Raw genomic sequence first — 7,987 nt, forward strand, 5'->3', positions numbered from 1 at the left:
GATGACAGGAGGGTTTTCCTTGCGCTGGCATCACCAGTGTCACAGGAACACCAGCCCTGTTATTGCACTAATTTGTCCGACAAAATGCTGCACACAGGTGCAAACACTGCTAATGAATCACTGGTAATTTATTAAATATTCAATTAGGTGTAAGTTTTCTTCATGGAAAAAAAAGCAGTTTTGTGAGACTTCATCAGAATTTGTTAATAAAAGGCTGACCTCTGGTGGATAGATAAGGGAAGCTACTATATCAGCTGCATTCACACAAAACTAAAAGCATGTGGGTGACACAAGACACTGTGAAATATTTACTGTTGTTTGCCGTATGATGTCACTGTAAAAGGTTGTTGTGATACTATTTTTCTGACTTTCAAAATAAAAAGAAATCAAAAAAAATGACAAATGTAACATAAATTTGAAACACTGCTAAAAAGGCAGACTGATGTTTTCATACCTCGCTGTTTATCTTCCTCTGTTATGCCACAGGGAATGTTTTCAGAGTTACTAAGTCACACGCAGGGCAGACTACCACACAGCAAGAGAGCATAGACAGGTCAGACCCACCAAATACCAAGAATCTTTGTCTGTCAGCAGCTGTCTGGAAACCTCTTCCTGCGTTCAGAGGGCGCAAGAATGGAAATTGAAGTTCGTTTTTGATGTTGCTCCTCGAGTCAATTTCACGTTTCCGTCCGAACGATTAAGATCGTGACCCTGGGAGAGAGAGAGGGGGGAATTGCAATACTTGGAGATAATAACTGTAATGATAGTAGATGGTGGTAGGGGGCACTACGTGTTGTGTCAGGGCCTCAGTTGTAGTCCTGGAGGCTTTGGAGCGCTGAGAGAGTCGAGCTTGCAGTGAGAACAAGCAGCTGCTGCCTGCTGAAGGGCCCTGCCACTGACCCTATTCATCCCAACAGCAGGTGTCACATCAAGTCCCCGCCTCAGCCTCGTGCACACACATTCACACATGTGCTCCACACACACACACACACACACACACACACACACACACACACATGCATGTGTGAAATCACAGAGCCTCGTGCACGTTTACACACACACACAGATGAGTGTGTGTGTGTGTGTGTGTGTGAGGGGGGACCTGGAACTACTTACAGAGAACAAAGAGGGAAATCAGGAAAAAATGCAGCCTCTTCGAATAAATCTCACCACAATGCTGAGAAAAATCCCCAACCTCACCCCCAGAAACGCAAGAAAAACCTTGTTTCTCTCTTTCAAAGCAGTCAAAAGTGTCTTACAAAAGCAGAAATAGAAAACATTTTAGATAAAAGGATCCAGGCCCCTTTCTGAAAAGGACCTCACACCAAGTTGTGTGTAATTCCTACCAGAAACTGGTTTATTTACCAAAAAATAATAAGATTTAATGCCAAAGCACTTAGGCCACAAATAAAGGACAACAAGTGGTGGGTACACTGAAAGGGGGCGAGGGAGGAAAAAGGAGGACGACGCCGGGGTGGAAATTTTCCCTTTTCTTGTGCTTGTTATTTTCTGGTTCTCTGTTTACACGACACACAAGATTTCGCATGGAGGAGTAGCTACGGGAACAGTGGCGCTAGAGCCGTGCAGATTGGCCTCCGCAAAATAAAAGAAAACAATAAACATGTCAGAGGAATTTGGACATCTGCAGTGACACAAGCTCTCACACCGAGGCCATGGCAATTTCACGAATCAAAGCGCTGCTGCCTCGGCTTTCCTTATATAAAGCAAAATCAACATTTATCCTGAGAAAGTGAGCAATGATGCTGACAAGTGCATAGAGCCAATGACAATACAATAGCAGAGATGCTAGGAACAACCCTGCCACCCACGTTGCTGAAAGCCCGTGCTTTCAAACACCACCACTGAACTGTAAAACCACTAAAACCCCTGTCCTGCCCATACTGTCCTTTTCACTTTAGCTTGAAATAAGCCAGTCTTTTCTCCCCGTGCTCCATCAGAGGAGGCTTTTCCACGGCTAATTCTTGTATTATGTTCCTATTGGAGCCACATCTCCTCCGACACACAGTCACTATAAGGAGAAACACAGTGCAGTGTTTCCATGAATGAATTAAAATTATAAATGCTGACCAATCCCACTCAGGGGGAATGAGCCAAAGCTTGAACCCTTGGCGTAAAATTATAAATCTTGTTAGGGAGCCATTTTCTCTTGCTTGCCTTTGCCTACAAAATCTGCAGTAGAGTAGAGAGAGTGTGACAGCTCACTGCCTTTAGCAATCCTCCAAGATTTCTTTTATACACTATTGAATTTGACTAAAATGAGCTGAACTAAATAAAGCTGAGCTTACTGGTTCTGTTGCCAAATCATTCCCCGTATTCATGAATCCGTGCCAAAAAGAAATGAACTAGGTTCATTTGTTTCAGTGTAGAAATGAAAATAGAATCACATCAGAGCAGCTTAACTAACCCACTATACCCAATTTTGCCACGGGGATAATTAAAGCTTCCTGTTATCTTAAAGGCAGCACTGTCCTCTCAGTCACTTTTAAATCACATTATGTGGAGTAAATACATGTGAGTCACTCTCTTCTGTGTGACGCCGGGAGGGGAAAAAAAAAAAGCCCATGTGCGCCCGCGCTTCCTTGTAATTCTCATTCATACTAATACACTCCCGATGAATGTTCTGCTATGCGGTGGGTAGTGTGTGTGTGTGTGTGTGTGTGTGAGGCTGAAGGAAAACCTGATGTGGAAATATCCGAAAGACCTCAAACGTCTTAAAAAGTTAACTCCCAGACACCCTTGCTCAAGCTACACACACACTTTCTTTCCAATGGACTGAGCTGTCGTGTATCAGTGACCTTAATTCATGTTTCAAATCCACATGATGACTTTGAACTCTGTTTGAACAGTTAAACAAAAAAGGAAAAACTCGCCCTCCTTTCCTCTCCTTTCTTCTGTCTGCTCCTATTCTCTCCACAAGGTATGTATAACAACTGGAACAGCCACATCATAACATGAAAGTGGAGCTCTGACCTGACCGGAATTCACTGTGCCTAAATCATTCTTAATATGAGAGCCAAGCAGCCTTGCTCGGGGGATTATCCTCGATAGAACAGGAAAGATTTCCCGCTAATCTATATAGGAATGCCCACTCTGGAGAAGGTGAAGGGAAGTGGCTGGGACCAAAGTTTCCCTTGGAAGCCAACACACTTCATTATTCTTTTGTGCAGCAATTAGGGCCCGACCACTGAGAAATGCAATTTATTTCTGTTCTTTTACAACATGTGTGTCCTAAAAGGTACGGAGAGAAGAGTTTGCTATGTGCAAAAGTGAGTAGTCGTAATTAGGCAATCATTTTGAGTCATTGTTTGTTATTCATCAAACAAAAATTCCAGGTTCCAGCTTATCAGATGTGAGGATTCCTTGCTTTTCTTTTTATAACTGTAAACAGTACATCGTTGGGTTTATGTAACAGGGTCAATTATACAGCAGTAGTATGTGTAACAAAGTATTCTAATTACACAGCATTTGTTTCACTTATCACCACTTGACATGCTCAGACCTCCATAGTCAATATGTAGAACGGCTGAGACTCGTTTCTGTAACCCTACATTCATCTTTGGGGGCACCTTACCTGTAAAGGGCCGTCACCTGCCTTACCTCTCCCCTTTTGCTGTTGCACTCCATGCAAGAGGTAAGTGACATTGCTCCCGTAGTAATTTCCGTGTTTTAGCGCTGTTAAGCTATGCTCATTTTATGCTAACATATTTATTTAGTCATTTAATTTGTGCTGAGTTTATATGGTCATAATTGACGGAGGATTTTATTTTTACCTCTTGCTGTCAGGTATGTTTTCTGTGTTTTATTGTACTGAATTGGACGTAACATGGCTGCTCTTTGGCTGTTGTACTCCATGGGAAAGGGGTTTGATTTTATATGGTCGTATTTGACAGAGGATTTGTTTTAACCTCTTGTTGTCAGGAATAAACAGAGATCGACTCCGAAGATATCCACAGTCTGGGCCTCTTCATATCAACACAATGCGGACAGCGCTAGAGTCCACCAGTTACTTTTAGGTTGTTGGTCAGACAAAGCAGACAATTTGAAGATGTCCCCGTGGGTTCAGGGAAAATTTGATGGGCATTTTCACGATTTTATAACATTTTATAGACCATAAAATCAAATGTAATAATCAGATTAATCAATAATGAAGCAGGTGAAGTTATTGTGGTTAGGTAACGTAAAGAAACATGGTGACAGCGTACCTTTATATGACTCAAAGTTCACCTGGTTTTACATGGTCCTGAACACTGGTCTCATGGGGAATAGTCCTGTCTTTTGTGAGCTTGGTTAGTGCTGTGTGTACAGCTTGTTCTGCTGCCACCAAGTGGCCAAAATATCTAACTTGCAGCTTTAAATCAGTGAGGGTAAAAGGGTAAAAGTGGCAAACTGTATTCACAACAAAGGGTGGTCAGTAGCTGGAGTTGTGATCAGGGGTTGGAGGGCTGGGATGTGTATATATCTGAGACAACATGTGTCTGAATGCATGTGTGCATATATGCAGGTGTGTAAGGAAAGTTCTGGCAAGAAGAAGGATGGGCATAGTTTTAATTAGTGCTGAACTGGAAGCTGGAACAGTGGAATCGTTGTGGAAAAGGCCATAACAGCTGCAGAGGCTGTTTGCTGGCTATTTAACATAGCTCTCACTCCCACCGTGCACCCTTCCAGCTATCCCTGTTTCTCTCTCTGTCTCCTCCACTCCTGTGCTAGTTCAGGTGTCTGGGGCAGCTAAGGAAGCACTGGGTGGCACCCACCCAGACTCGCCGAGCTGGCAGCGGACACTCTGTTGAGGAATGTATGAGAGGGTTGCTGGCAAGCTCGGCGCTTGGCAGGTTGTCCCGCTGGGGAATCACTCAGTGAGAGCAGACCGCAGCCAATTCCCTGTCAGTGGCCGGTGAGCTCACAAGGGCAGTAGTCGGGGAACATAGACGTAGACACAGAGAGGGACTGTAGTCATGCTGTGTAATACCTTCCCATTCACTCTGCCTAGCCGCCACCCCACCCTGCCCGTGGGGACACACTCTAAATTTTCAGAGTGGAGCTGAGAAATGAAAACAGTGTGTTCCACTAAAATCTTCAATGAGTGGAAACCGTTTTATTACTGTACTGCTATAATTTCATGTTCATATGCTTGATTTGATGTCTTAACTGCTCTGACAGTGCAGAACAGAACGTACAAGACGTTTTATACATTTACACTATTTAGACAACACATTTCCATGTTCTGTTCTGACGATGTAAAGGAACAGCGTGTTGCTCAAGAAGCTCGCCCCATTTCCCGCTCCATTTCTAAGCCCACACGAGCCGCGCCAAACCGAACCTCAATTTCCACTTAAGCTAAACTTGAGGAGGAACCGACAACCCCAAAACCTCACCTCAACCTGACCGCACTGCAACCGCTGCTGGCAGCCTGTCCCATCGCTGAGATGTTATGAACCATTGGTTGAGATATTGTTTTACTTTAGGCTTTACTCTGTCTATTTTGGCACCATAGAAATCAACACTGGCCTCCACCACGTTAGCTCCATGAATTACTGGCAAACCGTTTCAGTTTAAAAAGGGTCTCGAAAAAATTTGGTCTATTTTGACGGAAAAGTTTAAATAATTTGACATGGAATGTTTCTTGAAGCCGGAGTGAGAGTCTGATTTTCCATCCAAATGTACCAGTGTTTAGCTCCGAGTCAGGTGCTGCCAAGAGACTTTCAATGGCTCCTTTCACACAACGTCTTGGGGGACGATGAGTGTCTGCAGTACAACACTGACATCTTATGGAAAAGCAGAAGATGTGCAAACAAAACACATTAGACTGAAATGCAACAGAGCGCATGTTTCCAGTGCTGTAAATTGTATATTTTGTCATAAGGTACAGATGACCCCAGCCCAAGGCCAAGGGACTCATGCAAAGGTCTGTGGTTGACACTTAAACTGGATAAAGTACAACAACTTTGTGTCTTAAATCAGTGACAATACAAGTTCTATGTATTTGCATGATAAATACATGTATATTTATAATTACAACACATTTCAAAGTGCCATCGACTAAGAATGCCTTACCAGCAATCAGGAGCTCCTTAATAAAAAGCCAGAAAACAAAAGGAGCAGAGAGGTAATGGCCAAATGTCTGGAAAAGAAATGTGAAGAAGCAGCAGGTGGGACATGTGTAGGTAAGAAATGAGGCAGATTATTGTCAGGGAATAAAACCTGCTGTATCAGGCACAGTCTTAAAGCTACAGTGAAGACACAGGTATCAATCAAACTGGAGGACCTAAAGGCATCCACTGGTACCAACCGTGTTATGCTATCATGTCAGAAAGAAATAATACTCCAAAGTTATGCAAAATTTTGTTTAAATGGTGTATTTAAATATTTCTGCACAGCGGGGCCCCTGAACAGTCTTTAAATTACATAAATTGGGTTTGACTGGAAAGCTGAAAGTTGAAAGCCATATACTCTTTACACTGTTTCTGTTCTGCACGCAATTTGAACAATATTCAATTAAAGCAGCCTGAATGAATAAATTGAGAAAAACAAATGTGTCTCTTCACAAATGATTTGATCTTATGGGTTAATATATTGCAGTAATTTCTTCAATGTTTGATTTTACTTTTCTCTAATCATTCTTAGGAGAGCATTTTTTTCACACACGTGGCTTTCTTTGCTTTTCAAGATAAGGTCTTATCATAGAGTTGATACAATATACATGTGGAAATATGATTAATTGGATTATGTTTACAGGAAGTGTTAAATAACCCAACCCAGATGCTGCAGACCAACAAACATCAACACTGGTTTTCTCTGGCATTTCCAGCTGTGACCATGTTACCAAGTGCGCTTGTTTTCTACTGAGACATTGCTGTGTCACCTGCAGGATGGTGGCATGAAAAGCATTAGTTTTTCTTTACCAAGCCATCACTGTGTTTCCTATCGGGATTGTGCCACCAAAACCAGGTATGTCAAGCCAAGGCATGATCTTTTCCACACCATAACCAAATGTTTTTGTGCCTAAACATAACCACACGTCACATTTGTTGGAATGTAAAGTGTCAATATATTTGCTTCATGATAAAATACAAATTCATGGTTTGCAGAAACACACAGTGCTGACATTTAATCTGGCAACTCGGTCAGGGAAAATATGCTGTAAGTGAACAAGACAACCAAGTTTGTCTTAAAATATTGTCTCTATTTTTTGACACTAACATTTGTAACTTATAAAGATAAATACGGATACTAGTGGACAAAGACACACTAATTTACTTCCAGATAGGAGAGTAGGCGACAAAGAGTTGAGGGTTTCTTCAGGATTTTCACACCTGATGTCATCTTATATATTCCAGAACTCTCTAGAGTGACACGAGATGATCACCTATTATTGTGATACAGAGATTCAAAACTATTGTACCAAGATCCTGGTGGATGACCTCAAAACTCTTGTGGAGCCTCAGTAATGTGGACAAAGTCTCCAAAACATCAAGAGTCAGTTCATCTGGATGACTGAATGATGAAAAGGTCTTGCTAGTTATATGTCAGTAGATAAATAATGAAATATTTGTACAACAATCATAATAGCAATTGTACAGTTTCTCACTCTCTCAAGACTTGGTGTCAAATGGAGACATCAAAGTTCCTCTTTATTTTGCCAAACGTAAATGATAGAAAGACACGAGGGTTGACTTTCTGATTCACTTTTGATGAAAGGGATGGAAAAAATCATTCTTCTGCTACAATTTATAATAATCCATCAGCTCTACCAGACCACAGCTTGCTTATTATAAATGGCCCTGTGACATGGATTCAAACAAAGCACAGACAGTGTAGCAGATACGACACAGCCTTGAGCAACACAAGCACAATTCAGGGCCATCAAATATACATTTATCATACAAATATGATTTATTCATGATCACTGTCAGCTTCTCCATCTTTCCTTTTAAACTGGCTCTTTTCAACAAATATTGCTGGTCCTTGC

The sequence above is a fragment of the Epinephelus fuscoguttatus genome, linkage group LG3 (genome assembly GCF_011397635.1).
Source record: "Epinephelus fuscoguttatus linkage group LG3, E.fuscoguttatus.final_Chr_v1".
Lineage (NCBI taxonomy): Eukaryota > Metazoa > Chordata > Actinopteri > Perciformes > Serranidae > Epinephelus > Epinephelus fuscoguttatus.